Below are 26,192 nucleotides of genomic sequence, written 5' to 3' on the forward strand. Positions count from 1 at the left end.
AGCAAGTTAAAATTGCACTCTTACCCTTTTTGACATTATTTTGTTTACAAATTTTCCAAACATCAACCATTGCATTTTGCGAGTTTATAGCCATTCCCATAATCACATCTGGGTCACCGGAAAAAAACTTTTTTTATTGGATTGCAGTACTGAAACCAGTGATTATTGGACTTGATGCACAGCATTTCTACATTTGTATACAGTTTCCAATGTGTTTTATCATTCCCAAAATAAAACGTGATGCCAGAAGAATGGCTGTAGTCTTCCCAGTCACATAAACATAGAGTAGAAGCGCACTATTCAATGATTCAGTCCATAGTACAACCATCCAAACAGATCATAGTTAAGCTGTACCTCAACTTAATTTACTCCCCACTCCTCCATATCTCATGACACATTTGGACACAAATCTACTGATCTTTTGGGATTGAAAGGTGCAGATTTACACTATCCTTTGTGCGAAAAAGCACTTCCTGATTTCATTCTGACCTAATCTAGCTCAAATTTTAATCTTTATTTTATTATTATTTTATTATTTTTATAATCTTTATTATCACAAGTAGGCTTACATTAACACTGCAATGAAGTTATTATGAAAAGCCCCTAGTCACCACATTCCAGCGCCTGTTGGGTACACGAAGGGAGAATTCAGAATGTCCAAATTACCTAACAAGCATGTCTTTCGGGACTTGTGGGCGGTAACCGGAGCACCCGGAGGAAACCCAAGCAAACACAGGGAGAACGAGCAGACTCCGCACAGACAGTGACCCAAGCCGGGAATCGAACCTGGGACCCTGGCACCGTGAAGCAACAGTGCTAATCATTGTACTCCTGTGTTGTACCTTGTTGTGGATTCCAGACCTGAAGAAAAATTTCTCTATTTCTACCTTAATGAATACCTCATTTTACGTACTTCAATCAGATCGCCCATGAACCATCAATGTCATGAAAATACAAACAACATTTGGGCAATCTGTCTCCATAATTAAACAGTTTGAGCCCTGGTATTCTGTTGAATCATTCTGTTGAATCTGTATTGCACCAACATCAATATATATCCTTCCTGAGGAGCAATACCTAAAACTGTACATCAAATGGGATCTGACCACGGCTCTACGGTACTGAAACATCGCTCTTTCGCTTTTATATTCCGATCACATTGCAATATTGGTCAATATTCCACACTTTGTGTGCACGGGATAACTAAAGCCGCTTGCTCATCCACAGTTCCTGGTCCCTCACCATTAAAAAAAAAATTTAATTCTCGGATTCAAAGTAGATGACCTCATGTCCTCCAACGCTGAACTCAGTCTTCTAATAGCATTGGTTATTCATTTAATCGATGTTCCTTTGAATAAAATAAAACTTTTGCTCCCATCCACCATCTGCTTCCTAATTTAAACACCATCTGGAATTGGACATGCTGATCTTCATTCCTCCATCTGTAATTGACATGCCAAAGAAACTATCAAAAGATTAAGTTCAAGTACTACATTTTTAACTTGGGTGTCTTTGTTTATGGTGAAAGCTTCATAAATATTACTGGTGTCAGCAGTGTCTTGCATACTCCTTCCATACATGACTACCTTGCATTAAAAATTGATACTGTTTTCTTTAGACAAGATTGTCAAGAGATGAGACATTGTAGATAGAAATAAACTGCATCCAGTGAATGATAATTCACATTGAGGGGACACAGAAATAAACTAAATGCAGGATTTAAGGCAAACTGGGAGAAATCTTTTTTACACAATGGGTTTGGTAAGACTTAGAATGCACTGCATGAATTAATGATTGAGGTTTATATTAATTAAGATACAGGTTGGAAAAAAGGGAAACAAAGGAATTAAGCAGGTAGACGGCAGTAAACCACTGCTTATCTGGAAAAACAAAGGATATAGAAACAGGAGAGGGCCATTGAGCCTATTTCACCATTCACTAAGTTCATGGAATTATGATACCATGGCCTTTTTCCATGTTGGTACTCATTGTTCACACTACGTAATTCTGTGCAATTCCGAAGACATGAGCACCCTTTATGCACCAGTATTTTAAAAAAATCTCTCTTGCAGGCCAACACTCCAAGTTGTGCTATATTGTGTTAGTCTGACGTTCCAATCACTCCCTGTGACAGACATTCAAAGATTGACTCTGCTTGAAAGAAACCCATTCACCCAGTATCCTGAGCATTATATTCACCCGGAGGCATTAAGATGAAGTGGCAATGGTGGCACAGTGGCGCAGTGGTTAGCACTGCTGCCTCATGGCGCTGAGGACCTGGGTTCGATCCCGGGTCACTGTCCGTGTGGAGTTTGCACATTCTCCCCGTGTTTGCGTGGGTCTCACCCCCACAACCCAAAGATCTGCAGGGTAGGTGGATTTGCCATGCTAAATTGCCCCTTAATTGGGAAAAAAATAATTGGGTACTCTAAATTTATATTTTAAAAATCACTTTCATCACTAGCACTGTCATGTTGGGTATTCACTAAACTCCAATAAGTAATTCATCACGCGAAGTATTTTGAAATATCTTGATGGTATGATAAAATGCTACACCAATGTTTCTCTTTTTGTATGCTGTTACAACAGTGTGGTTTACTCTCTGGGGAAATGGCAGGTGTGAATCACATTTCAGTCAGACTACATTGCCATCCAGCATCTTATACTCATAAAACCCCTGAAAAGCAATATATTACACAAGTATGTTCCTGGATCCAGGAGGTAGTAATAGATGACACTTTAAGCTAAAAATAGGATGATGTGAGATTTATAAGATTACTGTGTTTTGGAACTGTGTCTTTACTTCAAGGTGAAATGAAGAGGGTCATATGACCTGTTCTGAAGTTTGCCTGACAGTAAGCCTGGGCAGTTTGATTGTTACAGATCAAAGGAAGGCTTAGATTTTGTTACAGGGAAGAAGGTGCAAGGTATTTATGCTGGGAGATAATGGCCTCTCTATTAACAGTGGAGACCTGGGGCTGGATTCTCCAAAAATGGGGCTATGTCCCCATGCCGGCATAAAAACGCTGGCAGTTCACTCCAGGCTTTCCTGAAAAAAATATAGAGCAATTCATTGACCTTCAGGGGGCTAGCAGGGATCAGGAGTGAATCTCACAGCTTTGGCTGCACTTCCGGTTCCGAGTCCGCACATGTGCAAGGCACCGGCTTCCAGCGACCGCGCCGAGCGCCATGGCGGATTTGGACCGCGGACCAGGAAACAAGGTCCCACTGATCTGCCCCCGCCGCTTCATCTGACCCGCCCGATCGCTGCCCCGGCCACCCACAAAGCCCCCCCTCGGTGCTTGATCCCTCCGCCTCCCCCACCAGGACGGCCGTGGACCGGAGAATCGCGGGAGCGGCACCGCACCCGATTCGGGCGTAAAAGTCGATTCTCCGCTCCCGTGCCAAACGCAATTTCAGTGTGGGACTGTGGAGAATCCAGCCCTATGTTAGGAAAACAATGATAGTTTTAAGAGATCTATATTTGTATTGGTAAACATTAGAAATAATGTATAATTTTAAGTGTGTGTAATTTAATTTTCAGTGCCTGGAAGGGTAAAACCTATAGGTTCATGCTGGACAAAGGTGCTTGTATGTGTGGGGGTTTGCTAAGTTCCAACTGTGTTTCTATTGTGCATGGAGAGGACTACGGTCTGAAGAGTAAGTAAATAGGTCTGCAGAGGTATGTGATATTGCTTAGCAACTGGGGCTTTGCATAGTAGAGAAGCTTTTAAATTGTAGTTCTGGCTGAATTTGTGAGCAGGTGGAGACAGGACACGAGCGAGAGAACATCTCTCAACTCTGCCAGGAGAAGCTGAACAGGACAATGGAGTTGCAAAGATGCAAGCTTCCTCGGGAATCATAGAATTTACAGTGCAGGAGGCCATTCGGCCTATAGAGTCTGCACCAGCTCTCGGAAAGAGCACCCTACTTAGGCTCACACCTCCACCCTATCCCAGTAACCCCAGCTAACTTTTTTGGACACTAAAGGCAATTTATCATGGCCAATCCACCTAACCTGCACATCTTTGGACTGTGGGAGGAAACTGGAGCACCCAGAGGAAACCCACGCAGACATGGGGAGAACGTGCACACTCCGCACAGACAGTGACCCAAGCTGGGAATCAAACGTGGAACCCTGGAGCTGTGAAGCAACTGTGCTAACCACTGTGCTACCGTGCTACCCAAGATACAATCCAGATAACCAGGGAATTGGGACAGAAAGAACGCTTAAGACACCTGAAGATAAGTGAACAGAGATCAAGGTATTGTTCAGAAGCATTTAAGGAAGAGTAAACAAAGTGTTCTGATTTTAAGGCCAGTAAGAAGTCCAACGCCGGCATCTCCACATCCTGATTTTAAGAGGCAATTGCAGTAACCAGATTTAAAGTGGAATAACAGTCTTCAAAAGTGAAACAATTACCTGATGCTATTTTAATACAATCTGGAAATCAAGAGTTAAAGCAATTATGAGCAGTTTCTACAGCAGTCAAGACAAAGAAATCCTAAACGGGATGACGCAACATCCTGGACTGGATTCACTGTTAAACGTGGAACGGAAGCATTGTTTAAAAACGTCATTTGGAAAGCCTAGAGTGGATTTCAGAATGCAAACCGCTAAGGAAAGCAAGTGGAGTTTAGAATCTCACTTAAAAATCATCTGGGGGTGGGGGGGGCGGATTCTGGGGAGACATCCACTAACATTCATTTGGCATTCAGAGTGGAGAGTGTATTTGCTCACAGTCATGTGGAATGCCCAACAACGTCTCTAATTCCTACGGAAGCTCAAGAAATTCGGCATGTCTGCATCGACTCTCACAAACCTCTACAGATATGCCAGAGAGAGCATCCTATCCGGCTGCATCACAGCCTGGTATGGGAACTGCTCGGCCCAAGATCGCAAGAAACTGCAGAGTGTGGTGAACTCAGCCCAATGCATCACACAAGCTTGCCACCCTCCCATTGATTCTGTCTACACCTCCCGCTGCCTCAGGAAGGCAGACAGCATTGTCAGAGACCCCTCACACCCAGGCTTTGCCCTCTTCCAGACCCTTCCATCAGGCAGAAGATACAGAAGTCTGAAGACCTGCACATCCAGACATAGGAACAGCGTCTTCCCCACAGCTACTAGACTCCTCAACGGCCCTCCCTCAGACTGATCTGTTCCCAGTAAGAACACTATTCATGACGCCCTATGCTGCTCTTGTTTGGCCCTTGTTTCGCACTGTAACCAATCGCTATTTGTTGATGTACCATTGTCAATGTACTCTGTCGATTATTCTTTTGTCTACTATGTACCTACTGTGTACGTTCCCTTGGCCGCAGAAAAATGCTTTTCACTGTATTTTGGTACATGTGACAATACATATCAATCAATCAATCAATTAAAAGGGACTTTGTGTGTTAATGAGACAATTGTAGCTTAAGATGTATTTTATAATCCATGTTAATCCTAAAATATGTGTGTAAATGTTAAGATAAGGGGGGGGGGGTTAAAGGAGTATTGTATATAAATCCAACTTTTTATGTTTAATAAATGTTTTTTCTTGTTAAAATTAGTGGTCCCGTGACTCGTTCCCTCCATGTTTTATTTAAAATGTAAAAGTTAATTAAAGTCGATTCTCCGCCCCCGCGCCGGTTTGGAGAATTGCCTGGCATGCCATTTTTCCCAACGACGCCGTTCCGATGCCCTCCTGCAATGCACCCAAGCGGCGAGAGCGGCCCTGTTGAGTTCTGCGCCGCGCAGGCCTGAAAATCGCCCGGGACACCCAAAATGGCGATTCTCCACTACATCCGCTATTCTCCGTCCCAGATGGGCCGAGTGGCCTGCCCAAAACGACGGCTTCCCGCCGGCGCCATCCACACCTGGTCGCTGCCGGCCAGAACAGCGCGGGAACGCTGGTAGGGGGCAGCCTGTGGGGGGGGGGGGGGTGGCGAGGGGATTCTTTCACCGGGGTTGCACTCAAAGGGGGTCTGGCCCGCGATCGGTGCCCACCGATCGGCGGGCCGGCCTCTCTGAAGGAGGACCTCCTTTCCTCCGCGCCCCGCAAGATCCATCCGACATCTTCTTGCGGGGCGGCCTCGGGGAGGACGGCAACCACGCATGCACGGGTTGGCGCCGGCTGGCGCTGGCCAACCTGCGCATGTGCAGGCAGTTAGGCGGCGGATGACGCGGCGCCACTTTTATGCGGCGACAATGCCCGGTGCGCGCTGACGACGCTGCTTTAGCGGCACGCACCCAGAGTTTCTTGCGGCCCCGATCCTAGCCCATTTTCAGGCCCTGAATCGGTCGAGATCGGGGCCGTTTCGCGCTGTCGTGAACCTCGACGGCATTCACGACAGCGTGGGCACTTAGTCGCGGGAGCGGAGAATCGCGCCCAGGGTCTTTTGTGCCAGGCTTCAATTTTGGGATCTTCCTGTCCACTTATAACATCAACTGAGACCGTAACATGAAGAGTGTGGAGAATGTTGGGTTGTAAACAGTTGTGCTTTAAACTGTCCATTTAGTTCCAAGATAAAAGGGGGTTGAACTCTCAAGGATAGCTAATTAGCATTTCTAACTAGATAAAGACCCATATGATTCATATTATTCGGGGAAGAATGCAGAGAAAGCTATTGCAAATATCAGCGGCTGGATTCTCCGTTTGGGAAACTAACTGCGCTATTGATTCCACGATTCAGGTCTTGCAAGCGGGCCAGCACTCTGCTGGCATGAATTGGAAGCAATTCCCAGCCCTGGGGGTGGTGTAACCACTGGGGCCAGAATTAGCGCTAAAGAGCCTGACAGCTGGAGCTGCTTTGAAGCGCGCTCCACTCACCACACACTCATTGCAGCCACGAAGATGGCACAGAGAATACCTGCCCCTGATTTCAGTTGTCTGAAATCGATCCTCTGCTTAATGCCATTGAGGAGAGGAGGGACACTCTCTTCCCCAGGGTGAGGTTGGGGTGAGCTCTGCTAATCCCCTACCTCCTCTGAATTGGGGCTGCACTTTTGAGGAGTGCACTGACTGCCAACACCCGATGGGCCGGTGATTAAGTACGGCAAACGCTCATCCACTTGATGATAGCACTGGTGTATGAAGGTTTCCAGACATGTGGCCAGAGAGGGCACCAGAAGCTCTTTGAGCATTTACAGGACACAGTTAGCAGTCAGTATTGTGAACAGCCAGAAGGGTGCACTTGAATCATATACTGCAGCAATGGCAGTCCGAGCCAGGCCATCCCGATCCTGAGGGGAAGACCCAGAGTCCACGGGCTTGGCACCAAGTCGTTCCTCTGCTCCACCCCCCCACCCCCCACCCCCCCGCCCACCCCTCACCCCCCGGGCAGCCACCATTGCAAGTCCGATAATATTTGAGAGTTCTTTTATCCTCTTTCTCTCCCTCAACAATCTTGGCGCCCAGGCCCCACTTATAAGTACTTGCACCAATTCGTACCCGCGTGACTTAAATTCTCTATTTCAGGGAGTTAGAATAGAATCCCTACAGTGCAGAAGCAGGCCACTCGGCCCATCGAGACCACACCGACCCTTTCAAAGACCACCCTACCTAGGCCCAATCCCCCACCCCATTCCTTCAACCCCACCCTAAGGGGCAATTTATCATGGCCAAACCATCGAACCTGAATATCTTTGGACTGTGGGAGGAAACCGGAGCACTTGGAGGAAACCTATGCAGATACGGGGAGAACGTGCAAACTCCACACAGTCACTCAATGTCAGAATCGTACCCGGGTCCCTGGTGCGGTGAGGCAGCATTGCTATCCACTGTGCCACCGTGTCGCCCAAGAGGGGCGGACTATCGTGGAGGGGTGGAGCATGAAGTGTCCATCCCGCTTATGAGATTTAAATCCATGGAAATGACAGTTTTTGCATGGACCCGCCAGTGGGGTGTAAACTTCGATAATGCTGCCGGTGGAGTATGGCATCGGAATTGGCGCAGTGTGAAAATCACGATTTTCCACTGTGAGCTATTCTCTGCCCAATCTCAATTCTTGCTGCTGATCAATGAATATCACAATGTTGGGAATCTGCCAGGATCTGGTGGGAGAGGACTTAGTGCCAAAAAAGTCTCTGTAGTTCACCATGCAAAATTGCGGCTAGAAGCTCGCATTCAGATTGAAAAGTCCAAATTTGTGGCGAGTTACAACTAGGTTGGAAGACTTGCCTGGCTGGAGACTAACTGGGAAAAGCAGTTCTAAGTTCACAAGTTACCAGACTGAGAAATGCAAAGAAAAATAAACATAAACCCTCGCGAGCTAAAAATCATTTTGGATTAATTCTGGGAAAATTGAATGTCCACAAAAAGAAGTGCAAAGTGAGCCTGGAAAGTGTGTTTTCTTTTTGTTTGGCAAAGAAAATGAAGCAATGGGAGGGGAGGCGATATTCCACTCAGTAGTTTAAAGTAGAAGTTACTGACAAAGATAGTGTTTCATTAGTATTATTCGTCTTTTGTTACAGCAAATGTCTTCAAGCATGACATTTTGGGTGTCATTATGTAAGCTATTAACCGGAAAATTACACTTATTTTTGAAAGTCATTGGTCACCAACAATAAATTTATGCAAAAATATTGAATATGCCAACTTTAAAAAAAAAAAAATTAGTGTACCTAATTATTTTTCTTCCAATAAGGGGCAATTTAGTGTGTTCAATCCACCTACCTTGCACATCTTTGGGTTGTGGGGGTGAAACCCATGCAAACACGGGGAGAATGTGCAAACTCCACATAGTGACCCAGAGCCGGGATTGAACCTGGGACCTCGGCGCCATGAGGCAGCAGTGCTAACTCATTGCGCCACCATGCTGCCTTGAATATGCCAACTTAAACATGCTTATAAAATTGTATCATAGATCACCCACCCTGAAATCTATGAAAGCTGAAATCTCAAAGTCAAAGGCTCACAAAATATTGTATTCAAATAAACTAATTATTTTGCGGCTGAAGCGAACTCGATCTGATATTGCCTGCTGCTGTATTACATAAATACATAGCGGCCTCTAACAATGACAATCCATTTGGTGTTTCATTTTGGGGTTGTGTTTGTGCAAAGAGCTGTGCTTAACCTGTTGCTTTTAGTGTAGATGGTTTGCAGATTTCTGCACTCTTGGTACTCAAGAGTTGCATGAAATACTCCGAGGGCAGTGACAATGGACCTGTAAACAGCTTTAACAGCCCAGCTGTTAAATCTACAAGGGGAGGAGAAAAAGTATTCTTCTAACTTCGATCACCAACAAGACAGTAAAGTCATTGTAACAATGTGGTTAATGTAATAACGCATACTGCCACCAACTTGTGCCCAGTTTCTGTTCCCAATGCAGAAGATAGAAAAGAAACCTCATTGCAGAAGTTAGGAATTTGAATCTTTCAAGTTAATAATTGATCATTGCACACACACTGTCTAAACTCTGGTGCTACTTAAATTGTTGAAATGAAACTAGGTCAAAGACTTTTTCCACAGTAATTACTACATAACAACAGGATGCAGTCTATTCAGTGTTGGACCAAGTATTCCACATACGCAATGTCTGTAAAAAAAAACGTCATAGTAGATGTTGCACATTTTCCCCTGTACTGAAACAGACAGAATTTTGTACGAGTTACAAGCACTGTTTACATTTACACTAATCTTAATGTTGCAAGAAATTTTAATTATACTGCACAAAATCGACTCCTTTGGTTATGTGCACAAATAAGACAAATTAAAAATGAGCCTCTTCCAGTTTCTAAAGGGGGAATTATTTATCTCTAAGCTCGGTGACGGGCAGTTCCAGCGGCGCTGTTCTCTCCGGCCGGAATGTTGTGAGGCCGAGCCCAATTCCACGCATGCGGCCTCATTAATTATGCACAAGCGAGCATCTCTCCGAAGCACCTGGCTGGTCGGGAGCGGATTCCTCTGCTCTTCCAGGGCAAGTCCTCCCTCAGCTCCCTCCAGTATCAAACTCTCAACATGGCACCGTGTACTCAAATGGTGACTCTCCTCACAGATCTCACGCATCCATTGTAGGGAGACAAACACTCATACTCTCATAGACACTTTCAGATCACCACCACCCCATCTGTCATGTTGCTCTCACTCCATTCCCTGGTCCTTCTGGGGAGGAATAACTTCTTTGCAAAGCCAGATTGTGAAGGGAACAGCAAACTGAGATCATACGGGGAACTTTCTCCGGTGCATTTCGCAGAGAACCACCCGGGTGGTCCAGCCATGTGAATCACATCTTCTAAAGTCCTATGGCCTGCTCTATGAGGAAGCATGTGGAGCTGTGAACAGTGTTTGTACCTCTCCTTGGTACGAGTCCAAGGGCGACGCACTGGAGTTATCGGCCATTGTTTAAGTGGGTAGCCATTATTGCCCAGCAGTCACTGGTGTGATGGACATTTCCAGCCTCCCCTCAAGCCCATCAGCTGTGAGACAGCCATGCCCCATGAGGACCTCTACCCACCCCATCTGGCGTCTACCTGCATCCTCTTCCAGTAAGCAATGTGGTATCTCTTTGACCCCACCCCTTGTTTGTGAGCATTTCATACAGCCTTGTTGGGGTCCACCTTCCCTCCCCTTAGTCTTCCCTTTTCCTTCCATTGTTCATCATTCTGATTCAGCTCCTTGCACCTCTGCATGTTATTGTGCCCTGTCACCTTTTCACCCACCACCTTTGCACAGGACTCCTTCCATATTGCTGCTCTCGTCTTCGTCAGCACCCGCCTCACCTCGCAATCCACCCAAGGTCATTGGAGTGGAGGGTCCATGAGTCCTGCTGGGCAGTGCTGCCCACAAAGAACAGCTCAGCATGGAGGGCACAAGCCTGTCAGCTCCAGCAGAATGACGTTCAACACAACAGGAGCAGTGCAGCACTATGGCAGGTAGGCTATGTATGCTGCACTCATGTCTGAGGTCTGCCTTGAGCATGCCACTCTTTTTCAGACGGCTTTGACATCGATATGATTTCCCACTGGCATGTTTGGAGGGCCTGGTGAGATTTCAGTGATCAGTTATTTTAATGGCAAATGGCATTCATGCCACCAGACAACGGGAGGACTGACCCGATATTTATTTATTTATTAAAATTAATTTAGTGTCCAAATTATTTTCTTTTTCCAATTAAGGGGCAATTCAGCTTGGCCAATCCACCTACCCTGCACATCTTTGGGTTGTAGAGGTGAAATCCACATGGAAAAGGGAGAATGAACTGACCCGATATTAACCTGCCAGTGGGAGAACTGCAAACTGTTCTTATGCTGGTGGGTATGCAACTCGTTGGCTTCCACTAGGTTCTCCACTCCCGCCCACCATCAAAACCGCGTGGGCGGAATGGGAGAATTCCACCCTAAATTTCTCTCACTAAGCGCCATTACACTCTGGAGATAGAGAGCGAGATTCTCAGACCCCCCGCCGGGTCGGAGAATCGCCGGGGGCTGGCGTGAATCCCGCCCCCGCCGGTTGCCGAATTCTCCTGCACCGGATATTCGGCGGGGGGTGGGAATCGCGCCCCACCGGTTGGCGCCCCCCCCCCCCCCCCCCGCCCCCGGCGATTCTACGGCCCGCGATGGGCCGAAGTCCCGCTGCTGGAATGCCTGTCCCGCCGGCGAGAATCAAACCACCTCTCTTACCGGCGGGACAAGGTGGCGCGGGCGGGCTCCGGGGTCCTGGGGGGGGCGTGGGGTGATCTGGCCCTGGGGGGTGCCCCCACGGTGGCCTGGCCCGCGATTGGGGCCCACCGATCCGCGGGCAGGCCTGTGCTGTGGGGGCACTCTTTTCCTTCCGCCTTCGCCATGGTCTCCATTATGGCGGAGGGGGAAGAGACCCCCTCCACTGCGCATGCACGGGGATGCCGTGAGCGGCCGCTGACGATCCCGCGCATGCGCCGCACGGCAAAGTCAGTGTCGCGCCAGCTGGCAGGGCACCAAAGGCCTTTCGCACCAGCTGGTGGGGCGGAAATCAGTCCGGCGTGGGCCTAGCCCCTCAAGGTGAGGGCTCGGCCCCTCAAGATGCGGAGGATTCCGCGCCTTTGCGGACAATCTCGCCCAGAGAGCAAGATAAAGAGAGAGCTCCAGAGATACCCTATTGAGGATAAGACAGAAAAGGAAAAGATATACACTTCAGATGAGGCAGAGAAAGACTTGTGCAAGCCTTTAAAAGGGGTTTTCTTTCCCTGGATTAATGCCAGTTTCATCAGCAATCATTAAAATGGCAGAATACAGAGCTAGTTCCTTCAGTCAACAATTAGAATAATTAGAGCTCTCAAATTGGGCCAAAAAACATAATTTAATGTTCAAAGTTCATTTGGCTGAACATTCCTTTCCTTATTTTTTTTTCAGTGCATTGCAGCTCCAACTAAATCCTCAAAGCTAATTATTTTCAAAGCTTTGTTCTATGTCCTTTGCAAATGTTGCAATAGTCAAAAGATCCTAACCAAGGCTGCACAGTTTAAATGCTTCACAGATCTATGCTAACACCAGAAATGACTGCTGGATTGACGTAAATACTGACTATTATCTTTCGATCCCTACCTGGTCTCGCTCAACATGGCTGCAGCACAACATTGCTGCCTGATGGATTCTTAATTCCCTCGGGGCAACAAGAAACGGACAAGCAATGCTGCCTCGCCAGCAACACCCACATACCAGGGACCAATCTTTGAGAAAACACTGCAGAAATGAGCAGGGAACATTTATCCCCAACACCTAGAGTTGTTTGTTTGTGCTCAGTTATTTATCTACTTTTTCTGAGTTGGATGGTCCATCCGTTCATTTCTACGATTTGATCAGACCAATAAGATTACACGGGAAGGAAAACGGGGTGGAGGAAACGCGAAAGGCAAATCAATCAATCCAGCACCAGTGCCTTTGCCAAGTAGAAATCACAAAATGGGTGTTAAAGTCAAAAGGGTACACTCTTGAGTGAGGTCTTTTTCTACACTGTTGTGGTCGGAGTAATAGAGGAGCCAGCCTGATTTGGCAAATGGCTTCTAAATACATGTAAGTGAGGTTCCTGTTCTGCAGAAAGGACCTGGAAGTCATTTTCGCAGCCTATTCAATGGTGCATCTCGTATGGACACTGCTCACTTCGATCAGTTGAGCAGGCGCAGAAGACTCAAAGTTAGGTAGAAAACTCACTTTTGTGGGATCAGGGGGAGTAGTTGTTTTCTGACAAAGGATAGTCACTGCTTTCATTGTTACCTTTTTCAATAACTGTTTGTTAAATGCTGCAATATTACAATAAAATCTGTAACAAGCTTCAAGGCTACCATGGCTATAAACACGACTTAAGAGTACCATCAAAATAGGATTCTTTGTTATCTAGCAATCCAAAGAAATCTTTATGCGTTGAACCCTTAATGAATTAGGCTGATTATCTGATGTATTAAAATATGGGGTTGATCTCAATAATACACTAAAAGGGATAGATCCTCTAAAATGCCAGTACCGGCTCACCTCGTACCTTGGTTAGATCATGTTGAGTGCTGCATACAATTCTGTAAGTTTAACGGGCAGAGAAATTTTACTAGGATGATACCAGAAATGCATGGCCATAAGTACCAGGTAAGGAGTGGCAGGCTGTGTCTCTTCTCTTGTGAGAAAATGTTTAGGGTGACCTAATAGAGGTACTTAAAATGATGAAAGGGCTTTGATAGGATGGAGGCAGAGAGAATGGTCCCTCTTGTGAGGAGGAGCATAACTAGATGCCAACATTATCATATAGTCACGAAGAAACCCAATAGGAAACTCAGAAAAGAATTTCCCCACCCAAAGAGTGGTCAGAAAGTGGAATTCGCTATTATTCATTTCAATCACTCCCTGTGGATGAGCTATGTTTAAGGAGAAACAAGATAAGCATATGATGGAGGCGGGAATGGAGAGTTAGGTTGGAGATTTAGATGAGAAAGGATGGGAGGAGGTTCAAGTGGAGCATGAACACCAGCATGGACTGGTTGGGCCGAATGGCTTGAATATTCTGTTTCTGGGTCGATTATCCTCTTCAGTCCTATATAATTGTATGCATTCACTGGTAGCAAAACTTTGACAGATACACTGAAGGCTGTTGGAAATTTCGACTGAAGCAGAGAAGGCAAAAAGAGAGATTTGAGAGGCTTTTAATGTTTTTACAAATTTAATAAAAGTTATATAATCAATGAGCTGCTAGAAATGGTGACAACGGGCGGCACGGTGGCGCAGTGGTTAGCACTGCTGCCTCACGGTGCTGAGGTTCCAGGTTCAATCCCTGGACGCAGGGTCACTGTCCGTGTGGAGTTTGCACATTCTCCCCATGTCTGCTTGGGTCTCACCCCCACAAACCCAAAGGTGTGCAGGGTAACTGGATTGGCCATGGTAAATTGCTCCTTAATTGTAAAAAATATAATTGGGCGCTCTAAATTAAAAAAAAGACAAAAGAAATAACAACTACATTCTGAGGAACCAATGTACCTGTAACTTCCCGATACTCAAGAGTTTATATCACTGCACTTATTTTGAACCCCTTACTTTAAGCCCCCAAAATTGTTCTTTTTTTAAAGATGTAAATAGTTATCAGAAAAATGAAGAAACAGCAATACAAACATTTTGAACATGACGGGGGCGATTCGCCGTGGCGCGGATCAAGTGCCCGTGCCATCGTGAACGGCGTTGCGTTTCACGACGGCGTGAACAGGGCCCGGGCCCGGGGCCAGCACAGCGCTGGAGCGATTCACGCCGCTCCAACATCCTTACGCGGTGCCAAACGGGCATGCGCAGTTGGGCCGCGCCATCCTACGCATGCGCGGGGAACGTCTTACGCATGCCAGCCCCTCACGTGGAAGGAGGTAGGCCCGGGGGGGGGGGGGGGAAGAATCCGGGCCAGACCCCATCGGAGGCCACCCCGGTGAAGGAGCCCCCCTCCCCGCTCCCCCCCCGCCCCACAGGCCGCCCTCCCCCCAGCATTCCCGCAGAGTTCCCGCCGGCAGCGACCAGGGGTGGACGGTGCCGGGGGAACCTGTCGTGTCATAGCGGCCGCTCGGCCCATCCGGGCCGGAGAATCGCCGCTCGCCGGTTCTCCGAGCGGCCCGGTGTGAATGGCGCGCCGCTGGTTTCCGGGGGGGGGGGGGGGAGAATCGCGTGTGGGGGTCGGGGCAGCGTATTGCGATTTGCGCAGTGCCCCGGTGATTCTCCCACCCGGCATGGGGGAGGAGAATCGCGCCCGACATACTTGGTTAACAAGATACTCTGTTCATTGACAGTGTTAAATGTTGCCATCTCTTCTCTTCACAGCATTACGGTGTTAGTTTTTGCCGAACTGTTCAAATTGCAGGGCAAAACCCCGATGTATTTTTATTAATAAAATGGTTAATCTTCAATACTTTTTTAAGGGGGGGGGGGGGGGAAATGATATACTAGCATGGTATTCTGTTATTGTCACTCAGGTTTCATTGGCTTTCAGTCTGCCAAACAGAAAGTGTTGATAATTATGTACGATGCTATACTTAGCTCTTGTACGAATCTTTCCACCTAACTGTACAACTTAGCTCAAAGATTCAGTTTGCCTTCTCAGGCTCTATGTTGTTAGATCATTCTTCAAAAGGAACCAGATTACAGATCATTGCTGAGATGCTCCTTGATTACCAATCTGGGGCGAGATTCTCCGACCCCCCGCCGGGTCGGAGAATCGCCGGGGGCTGGCGTGAATCCCGCCCCCGCCGGTTCCCGAAGTCTCCGGCACCAGAGATTCGGCGGGGGCGGGAATCGCGCCGTGCCGGTTGGCGGCCCCCCCGCTCGAATCTCCGGCCCGAATGGGCCGAAGTCCCGCCGCTAAAATGTCTGTCCCGCCGGTGTAAATTAAACCACCTACCTTACCGGCGGGACAAGGCGGCGCGGGCGGGCTCCGGGGTCCTGGGGGGGGCGCGGGGTGATCTGGCCCCGGGGAGTGCCCCCACGGTGGCCTGGCCCGCGATCGGGGCCCACCGATCCGCGGGCAGGCCTGTGCCATGGGGGCACTCTTTCCCTTCCGCCTCCGCCACGGTCTCCACCATGGCGGAGGCAGAAGAGACTCCCTCCACTGCGCATGCGCGGGAAGCTGACACTGGCCGCTGACGCTCCCGCGCATGCGCCGCCCGGAGATGTCATTTCCACACCAGCTGGCGGGGCACCAAAGGCCTTTTCCACCAGCTGGCGGGGCGGAAATTCGTCCGGCGCTGACCTAGCCCCGCAAGGTTGGGGCTCGGCCCCCAAAGATGCGGAGCATTCCACACCTTTGGGGCGGCGCGATGCCCGTCTGATTTGCGCCGTTTTGGGCGCCAGTCGGCGGATATCGCGCCCTTTCCGGAGAATTTCGCCCTGAAGTGGAAAAAAATGATCTGATTAGATCAGTATGACCCGAGGTAAAGAAATTATACGAAGTACAGTCATTTCTGAATTCAGCACATTTTATTCCTAATTTATGCTATTTAATTCTAAAAAGAAAATACGTTGTACATTTTTTAAAAAGCTTGGTGACTTCCAGGCTGCTTTAGTACCGGGGTGGGACACTTTTCAAGGGAGAAACTGCACTGACAAAGAACCATTAAGCTTTGCAATTAGATGCAAAGATTTTTGCAGAGTCAAAAGTGTGGGACAGTAAGTTCTTGCTATCAACACCTTGTTTGACAGCTTGAAAGGCAACGAGACTGAAGTGATAACACAGCAGCACAGTATGTCATTGCCTCCCCATACAAAATATTAAAGACTAATCATTTTGCAACAAAATATCAGTTGTTATTTGTCCTGCAATTTCGAGGAGTTTTGCAAGAACTCGAACCTTCAGTAGTGCGAAGAGGAACTAATGAACATAGTAGCACTTTAAGAACATGGTTATTAAGTGCGTCATCTTAAAAAAGAATGGTACTGCAAATGCTTCATTGCGTTGGTAATTTTATACAATTATATTATTTTCAAAGAACTGCTGCATGTTAACTTCCAATATACTGTGCAAGAAACGTTAAAACAAAATTCAATGTGACCATTATCTTCAACTTTTTATTTACAATCTTGAGTGTGTTCCCTCCCCTCTTTCTCTTATCCTGTAACTGACTGCCTCTTATTCTGTATCTCTCTTTTATGGTCCTCCTTGTTGCCTCTCAGTGTCTCTCATTTTTACTGTTTCTCCCGCGTGTATTCCTTCCCAATGTTGTTTCACTCTATCTCTCCATTCGATTTGTCTTTTCCTCTATCCTTTATTCCTTTCGCATCTCTCCTTCACTCTCATTCTTCTTCCATTTCTTTTGCCTCTCCACGTCATTCTCATTTCTCCCTCCCGATGCCGGTGTCTATGTATTTACATTGTGTACCTTGTGTTTCCCTATTATGTATTTTGTTTTCATGTACTAAATGATCTGTTTGAGCTGCTCGCAGAAAAATACTTTTCACTGTATCTTGGTACACGTGACAATAAACAAATCCAATCCAATCTTGCCACCACATCCATTCCTTTACTGGATTAGTTTAACATCATAATTATTACTTGTCAATGTTCAATTTTGGATGGAGAGAACAGAAAATTGGACATGATTTTTAAATGGATAAAGACAATTAAAGGGGAGTGTCAAAATATGAAGTAAAAAAGTTTCATCAAGGCTTTGCAAAGGCTGAAAGCGGGAGGTCAAAAAGTGGCAATCAAAAACATGTGGTATGGGGAAGGCACCAGTCTTCAGGAAAGTGATGGAAAAGCCAAGTTCCTTCACTGTCGTTGGGTCAAAGTCCTGGAACTCCTTTCCTGACAGCACTGTGGATGTGCCTACACCACATGGACTGCAGTGGTTCAAGAGGGCAGCTCACCACCATCTTTACAAGGGCCATTAGAGATGGATAATAAAACTGGTGGCCTAGCCAGTCTCCATGGGATACCTGGGCCCCATGAAAGAACATTAAAAAAGCAGAGTCCTGAGCTCTGTCATGTCCTTTAGCCCTACATCTTTTTTTGTATTTCATAGAATTTACAGTGCAGAAGGAGGCCATTCGGCCCATCGAGTCTGCACCGGCTCTTGGAAAGAGCACCCTACCCAAGCCCACACCACCCTATCCCCATAACCCAGTAACCCCACTCAACCAACACTAAGGGCAATTTTGGACACTAAGGGCAATTTAGCATGGCCAATCCACCTAACCTGCACATCTTTGGACTGTGGGAGGAAACCGGAGCACCCGGAGGAAATCCACGCACACACGGGGAGAACGTGCAGACTCCGCACAGACAGTGACCCAGCCGGGAATCGAACCTGGGACCCTGGAGCTGTGAAACAATTGCGCTAACCGCTATGCTACCGTGCTGCCCTCCAGATATCCCTCCAAGATATCTGTGCCCCATCCAATTCTGGTCTCTGCATCATCTGTAAGGACAACAGATTTCCTTCCCTAATGGACATGAGTGAACCAGATGTTTTTTTTACAACCATCGCCAATGGTCATTTTTAGATTTTTAATTCCAGATTTTTATTGAATTCAAATTTCACCAACTGCCATGGTAGGATTCAAACCCAGGTCCCCAGAGCATTATCCTGGGCCCAGCAACAATCTCGTTACTCCACTGCCTCCCCATGGAGCTCGGGAGGGTGTAAAACTGTTAAGAGGTGAGCAGGTGGCGTCCACGCAGTCCACCGTGAGGATTCAACTCGGTGGGCAACCTCGTCAGACGTGGCAACCCGCTGAACATAAGCATTCTCGGCCTGCTGTCAGGGCAGGAGGTAGCGCACACAGGGGTTGACGGGTGAGCACTTGTTGTAGTGAGCCAGCCGGGAGGCTTTACCCAGACAGGCTTGAAAATATCCTTCAAAACAAATTCATGATGCCCGTGTTCTTGGGGGAAATCCTGGCATGGAGTTCAACCAGCTTTATCACTTTGTAAATGTAGATTAATTAGTTGTCCTTCCTTTCTCTTCTCTGCATCTTGCTGTTCCTTATTCTGACTGAAGTCACATTTGTTTTATATCCCTCTAGGGATCTGGGTCAGGATTTTACAACCTGGCTCAGCGTGTCTCCCACTTGCGGATGTGGCGAGCCACTTAAATTGCCGTTTACTCTGGCGGGACCGTAATGTCCCACCGAGCAGGAGGGCTCGTAAAATCCTGACCCTGGTGTCTGCCCCGCAGCCATTCCAAAATTCACTTTCAAACTTTCCGTGTTTTGGGATTGCATTATTTATTTCCAGACATAAAAGGTTATTTTGCTTCATGTTCATTTTGAATTGAAAGTTTGGCTTAAGGCGGTTGAATGTCTGGCATGAAGAGCATAAGTGCTGCTGTGTGTCTGTCAATAGCTCGCAAGCTTCAGTGACCTTGCGATGTTGCTTCCCCTACCCATCATTTCCTCCCCCCCCCACCTCAGGCTAAATGGCTCTTGTATAACATTACTTTACCTAAATAAAAATATCTGTAGTTGTGTAAATCACTATTCTTATAAAGGAAATGCAAGTTATCAGTGATCAAATAAGGTTGTGTTGTAAAATGGAATGTGAATACCATTAAATGCTATTTGGGAAAAATGTTCACACAGATTTTAGCAAACCACAGAAATTTAATACAGGAATATCCGTGTCTGACCACATTAAGTTTTGAAAGCTATTTCTTACATGCTCAGTAGAATTGAGCATGGTACTGAGCTGGAGAGCCTGAAATTCCTAAAGCAATGTGGTTGGACTCCCACCTACCAGTCTGCCCTGGTCATGACTACATCACATGTTCAAAGGATGAGGTCATTTAGTGTCCATCCAGCTGGAGTCCAGGAATTGTGGAGTAGCACCACTGAATTTTTGTCCCTGGTATTCGATCCAGCTGCCAGGATGAAATAGAGGTCAGAAGCCTGGAAATGCCAGAAGCGGGACCCAGAGAGAAATTTGGGACAAGGTGGCCTCCAGGAACTCTGTCCAATTAAGGCCAGGGGATGTGCTTCCAAGGTTGGAGACCCAATAGCACTGAAATATTGGCAACCCCACTTTGAGAAATTTGCAAAAGAACCATCGGCGACATGAGAAAATAGTTTTAAAGTGGCAGAATGGTCAGGATCTGGGCTGGACAGCGTGAGAATGTGGTGGAGGCAGGTTCAAAGGGGAATGGGACAGCACCTGAAGAGAAACAATGTTCAGGGTTATGGACAAATGGAGGGTGATTGGGACGAGCTGAGTTGCTCTTGTGGAGAGCTGTCACAGACATGATGGGCCGAACAGCCTACTTTTGCACTGTAACCAATCTAGAGTTTTATTGTCAAGTGGAGCTCTGCTTCTACCAGAATATTATCCTAACCCTAGAGTCTTTCCGCATCTCGTCTGGGGTCCAATTAAGATTGAAGAGGGGGAATTTCTAGTGTAAAATGGGACAAATTCCAAAACACTCGCTGTGCCCTCCCTCCCTACTTAAATGTCTCAATGCCTAAAGCGAAAAGCAGCCCAGGCTTTTTCCGCCACAAAGGTTTACCTCTCCCCAGGTAGCTGAACTTGCTGGATTAGGCCAGGCTTCAAAATTGAATATGTTTCGTTAGGATTTCTTTAGGAACTGGGTGGGGGGAAAAAAAGAGGTTTTTACTGTTCAGCAGGAAATTCAGACGGCAGATAATTCCCACTGGAGGTTCAGGGTCTCATGATGCCACCCGAGCTAAATTTTAATGGTAGCGGTGAGGTTTTGGGAGGAAAATGCACATAGAGAATCAACAGGCTCAGAGGAGTGTCAGAAAAATTACTAGTTTGTTTTATTTTTTTTGGACCTATTTCTTTGAGGTGCTGGAGTGCTACTCCCACCTCTGACTTCTCATCGCTGCATCACATCATCCCCTTGGCAGGGACTGTTCCTATGGTTCCCTGGCTGCGGCCTCCTGCCACTTTCATCCGACTCCTGCCAGCTGCCTCTGACCAGGCCTGGTCCATTTTAAATAAAAGCCAGGACACACTTCAGCTCCATGCTTGCCATTTAGCCAGGGCTCTCATGTAGCTCCAATCCATACTGAAGGAGATGCTACTATTAACCTCATCAGTTTGCGGTTCCTTTGAATCAAGTGCAGATTGACTGGAATTATTGCCTCCACCCCAAAGAGAGGAGGAGGTTAGACAGCTGATTGCATGGAGTCCAAGTAACCCAGGCAGCTTGAGTGAACTGGTATTATTTAATATGCACCGCTCGTGACAGTCAAGTTAGTCTAACGAGGTGGTGAGATTCTCCTTCCGAAGGAGACAATTAATAGCCTGAGCCCTTGAGGTTACTATGGGTGTTAAGTGTTCATTTTGCCCTTATTTACAGAAAAATCCTCTACCTAATTGGTCATGAGCCTGCTGAAGCAGTCGCGGCGTCTCTTCAATAATTACACCACTAGATTTATCTACAGCATTTGCAGTACAGCTCTACTGCATTCATACATTTCATTTATCCAGTCATGACTTTCTATTATATTACAGCTTTGCCTCAAGTGCTGTGTTGCTTTTATATCACTAGTCTGCAAAACTCTCTCTCAGCAGAGTGCAGGGCTTAGTTGATTAGAAATGAAAGTTGCTATGGAGATGTCTAAACACTGAATGTAATTGTAAGTGTAAAATGGGACAAATTCCAAAACACTCGCTGTCTCAGTGTAACACAGAACTGTTTCTGTTTGAAGTAGATATTAAATGCCGACTGTGGTACCTCTCTATTTCTAGAATTCTCCATTGCACACTATCCCATCTCCTTTACTATCTCCCACATTAGGAGTAGGATGTCTCACTTTATTGTAACAAACATCACCCAAGGTATTTGGTATAATCTGTTTTTCTCCATATCAATATCATAATGATTATAGCTAATATGAGAAATTAATGGTGAAGAATTTGGCACTCTTACAGTGCATTATTAGCACCCCCCCCCCCCCCCCACATAAATGTTTATCATCATTTGAGCAAAAGGTTAGAGATTAATTGGTCACAGAAAAAGCAGCAATAGACAAATTAATGAATTTTATTTTTTTTGGGGGGGGGGGGTGGAGGTATGAAGTATTAAAACAAGTAAAATGTAATTTTAACGTATTCAATGTCTGACAGACAAATCAAATTGGTGAAATAAAAATTTTAAAATGTTGGAAACACTCAGCAGGTCATGCAACTTCTGTGGAGAGAGATTGAGAGTTTTCTTTTTATTAATTCAGACTACCCAGGCCAATCCACCTAACCTGCACATCTTTGGGTTGTGGGGGTGAATGTGCAAACTTCACACAGACAGTGACCCAGGGCCGGGATCAAACCAGAGTCCTCAGCGCCATAGGCAGCAGTGCTAACCACTGTACCACCGTGGCGCCCGAGTGAATGAGAGTTAACGGTCTGAATATTCAAAAGCCAGAAGGGCTCCGCACCCTAGCCAAATCGGCACGAGAAAGTTCACAGTGGCAGGAGCACATGAAGAAACCTTCAAACCGATATACCTTTTGTTACTAGGATGTCCAAACACGACTCATGGGCTTTAGATATTTGAGGGAAAAGGTCTAAAGCTCCTGAATTCTTTGCAAAGGTAATATACCCTTTGGGGAGGTTCAGGCACCCCTTTGTAAAGGTCCAGGCACCCCTTTTGGAGAGGTAAGGCACCCCTTTGGGGTTATTAAGAGTAGGCATGAATATATTGCAAAGTGAATATGCCCTTACTGCTGCCTCACGGCACCAAGGTCCCAGGTTTGATCCCAGTCCCCGGTCACTGTCTATGTGGAGTTTGCACATTCTCCCCGTGGCTGCATGAGTCTCACCCCCACAACCCAAAAAGATGTGCAGGATAAGTGGAATGGCCATGCTAAATTGCTTCTTAATTTAAACAAAAGTGTTAGGGACTCGAAAAAAAAAAAAAAAATTCATTGGATAAGCCCAGTGGAACTGTCAAACTATCAAGTCATTTAAATCACCAAGCCCTCTAGATTTTTTGAAAACACAGCCTGTTGTGACTCTGCTTGCAATTTCACTTCTGTTGACATACACCCAAGGGTTATTATTATAGGGTTAGCGTTGCTTGATTGCTTCCACAACCTACAATTATCACAATGGGGGTGTCTGTAAATTTAGTTTTATTGACAGCTCCAAGTGCTTATAAAGTGGTTCACTGTATTTTATGTGGGCTAAATATACAAATGCTTGTTTTCATAAGAGATTAAATACTTGAAGGAATTTAAATGAGAGTGTTAGAAAAAAGTGACGTCTGCACTATACACTTAGAACTTTACTAAATTTAATCTCACCATGGCTCCTGACATCTGGCCATGAAAGGGGGGTGGGTGGCTGTCATGGGTAGTCATGAATTGGCACTAATTTAGCATAGGGATTATAAAAGACTATGGGGATGAGTGTTAGGCAATGGCTGGCATAAGTTGTCAATAAATTGGCATAGGGCATTAAAGGGTTGTGCAGATGAGTGGAGGGCATGGTTGGCATGGAGGATATATGTTTTTAAATTCATTTCCGGGGCATCGCTGGTTAGGACAGCATTTATTGCCCAACGCTAGTTGCTCTTCAGAAGGTGGCAGTGACATCAGGTCACTGTCCGTATGTGATCTGTGCATTCTCCCCATGTCTGCATGGGTCTCACCCCCATAACCAAAGATGTGCAGGGTAGGTGGATTGGCCACGCTAAATTGCTCCTTAATTGGAAATTCTTTTTAAAAAAGGGTGGTGATGAATTGCCTTCTTGAACTGCTGCAGTCCCCGGGGTGTAGGTTCACCCACAGTGCTGATAGGGAGGGAATTCCAAGGTTTTGCCCTAGCGACAGGGAAGGAACGGCAATATATTTCCAAGTCAGGGTGGTGAGTGACTTGAAGGGGAACCTCCAGGTGGTGGGGTTCCCAGGTATTTGCTGCTCCTGTCCTTCTAGATAGCAGTGGTTGTGGAATTTGAAGGTGCTCTCTAAGGAACCTTGGTAAGTTACTGCAGTGCTTCTAGTAGATGGTTAACACGGCTGTGGTGGAGGGTTTGAATGTTTGTGGAAGAGGGGGGCAATCAAGCGGGCTGCTTTGTCCTGGATAATGTTGAGCTTCTTGAGTGTTTTTGGAGCTGCACTCATCCAGGTAAGTGGAGAGTATTCCATTACAGTCCTGACTAGTGCCGTGTAGATGGTGGACAGGCTTTGATGAGGTCAGGTGCTGTAGGAATCCTAGCCTTTGACCTGACCTGGTATCCAGTATTAATATGGCTAGTACAGTTCAGTTTCTGATCAATGGCAACTCCCCCAGGATGTTGATTGTAGGGGATTCAGCAATGGTAATGCCATTGAATGTCAAGAGGCCATGGTTATATTCTCTCGTGTGGAGATGGTCATTGCCTGGCAGGTGTGTGGAGTGAATGTAACTTGGCATTTGTCAGCCGTAGCCTGGATATTGTCCAGGTCTTTTTTTATTTGCATTTTTACATAGACTGCTTCATTATCTGTGGGGTCGCGAATGGTGCTGAACATTGTGCAGTCATCTGCAAACATCCCCACTTCTGACCTTATGATGTAAGAGAGGTCATTGATGAAGCAGTTGAAGATGGTAGGGCCTAGGGCACCACCCTGAGGAACTCCTGCAGTGGTGTCCTGGAGCTGAGATGATTGACCTCCAACCACCACAACCATCTTCCTTTGTGCCGGGTATGACTCCAACCAGCTGAAAGTTTTCCCCCTGATTCCCAATACTCCAGTTTTGCCAGTGCTCCTTGATTCTATACTGGGTCAAATACTGCCTTGTTGCCAAGGACAATCACTCTCACTTCACCTTTGGCATTCAGCTCTTTTGTCCATGTTTGAACCATGGACAAAAGAGGTCAGGAGTTGAGTGACCCTGGCGCAACCCAAACTGAGCATCCGTGAGCAGGTTATTGGCGAGTAAGTGCCGCTTGATAGCACTGTTGAAGACTCCTTCCATGACTTTGTTGATGATGGAGAGTAGACAAGGGCAATAATTGGTTGGGTTGCATTTGTCCTGTTTCTTATCTACAGGACACACCTGGGCAATTTTCCACATTGCCGAGTAGCTGCCAAATGTTGTAGCTGTACTGGAACAGCTTGGCTAGGGGTGCGGCAGGTGCTGGAGCACAGGTCTTCAGTACTATTGCCGGAATATTGCCAGGGCCCATAGCCTTTGCAGAATCCAGTGCCTTCAGCCATTTCTTGATATCATGTGGGGTGAATCGTATTGGCTGAAGACTGACATTTGTGATGCTGGGGACCTTTGGAGGAGACTGAGATGGATCATCTACTCGGCACCTCTGGCTGAAGATTGTTGCGAATGCCTCAGCCTTGTCTTTTGCGCAGATGTGCTGGGCTCCTCCATCATTGAGGATGGGGATATTTGTGGAGCCTCCTCCTCTAACTAGTTGTTTAATTGTCCACCAACATTCATGGATGTAGCAGGACTGCAGAGCTTACATCTGATGCGTTCGTTGTGGAATCGCTTAACTCTTAACTATTACTTGCTGCTTATTGTTGTGAAGTATGTTTCCCAGGGTGTTTATTCGTTGTAACCTGTTTTGATACATGTTTGTAATAAAATACATTAAAAATAAATTACTTGCCGCTTATGCTGTTTGGCACACAATGTTGTAGCTTCACCAGGTTGACACCTAATTTTTCGGTATGCCTGAGGTTCCTCCTGGCTTTCCTGCACTCTTCATTGAAGCAGGGTTAATCCCCTGGCATGGTAGTAATGGTAGAGTGGGGATATGCCAGGCCATGAAGTCGCAGACTGTGGTTGAATAAAATTCTGCTGCTGATGGCCCACAGTGCCTTATGGATGCCTAGTCTTGAGTTGCTAGATCTGTTCGAAGATCACCATTTAGCCACACAACATGATGGAGGGTATCCTCAATTTGAAGATGGTACTTTGTCTCCACAAGGACTGCAGTGGTCACTTCTACTGATACAGTCATGCATCTGCAGCAGGCAGGTTGGTGAGGATGAAGTCAAGTATGTTTTACCCTCCTGTTGGTTCCCTCGCCACCTGCTGCAGTCCCAGTCTAGCAGCTATGCCCTTCAAGACCAGGCCAGCTTGGTCTGTGGTGGAACTACCGAGCCACTCTTGGCGATGGACGTTGAAGTTCCCCACCAAGAGCAGATTTTGCACCCTGCCACGCTCAGTGGTTCCTCCAAGTGGTGTTCAACATGGAGGAGTACTGACTCATCAGTTGATGATGGCCAATACGTGGTAATCAACAGTGAGTTTCCTTGTCCATGTTTAACCTGAAGCCATGAGACTTCATATGAGGGGCAATGGGGGCATGAGATAGTA

The 26,192-nt window shown here is 46.6% G+C and overlaps 1 protein-coding gene and 1 long non-coding RNA gene across 10 annotated transcripts in view; one reads left to right on the plus strand and one right to left on the minus strand.

Moving 5' to 3' along the window:
* The window catches only part of LOC140391987 (uncharacterized), an 85,907-nt gene extending 81,182 nt beyond the window's left edge, over positions 1 to 4,725 (plus strand). The window contains exon 3 of the long non-coding RNA XR_011935221.1: positions 4,318 to 4,725. This is a non-coding gene — a long non-coding RNA (uncharacterized lncRNA). The remainder of the gene's footprint in view (positions 1 to 4,317) is intronic.
* The window catches only part of LOC140391985 (F-box-like/WD repeat-containing protein TBL1X), a 424,525-nt gene that overhangs the window by 124,866 nt on the left and 273,467 nt on the right, over positions 1 to 26,192 (minus strand). The window contains exon 1 of one of the 9 annotated variants that reach the window (XM_072477100.1): positions 1,243 to 1,310. The exons of the other annotated variants lie outside the window; for them this stretch is intronic. The gene's annotated coding sequence lies outside the window, so the exon portion shown is untranslated. Of the gene's footprint in view, positions 1 to 1,242; positions 1,311 to 26,192 lie in introns of those variants that run through there. 9 annotated transcript variants of the gene reach the window in all.

This window comes from Scyliorhinus torazame, chromosome 15 (genome assembly GCF_047496885.1).
Source record: "Scyliorhinus torazame isolate Kashiwa2021f chromosome 15, sScyTor2.1, whole genome shotgun sequence".
NCBI classification, from domain to species: domain Eukaryota; kingdom Metazoa; phylum Chordata; class Chondrichthyes; order Carcharhiniformes; family Scyliorhinidae; genus Scyliorhinus; species Scyliorhinus torazame.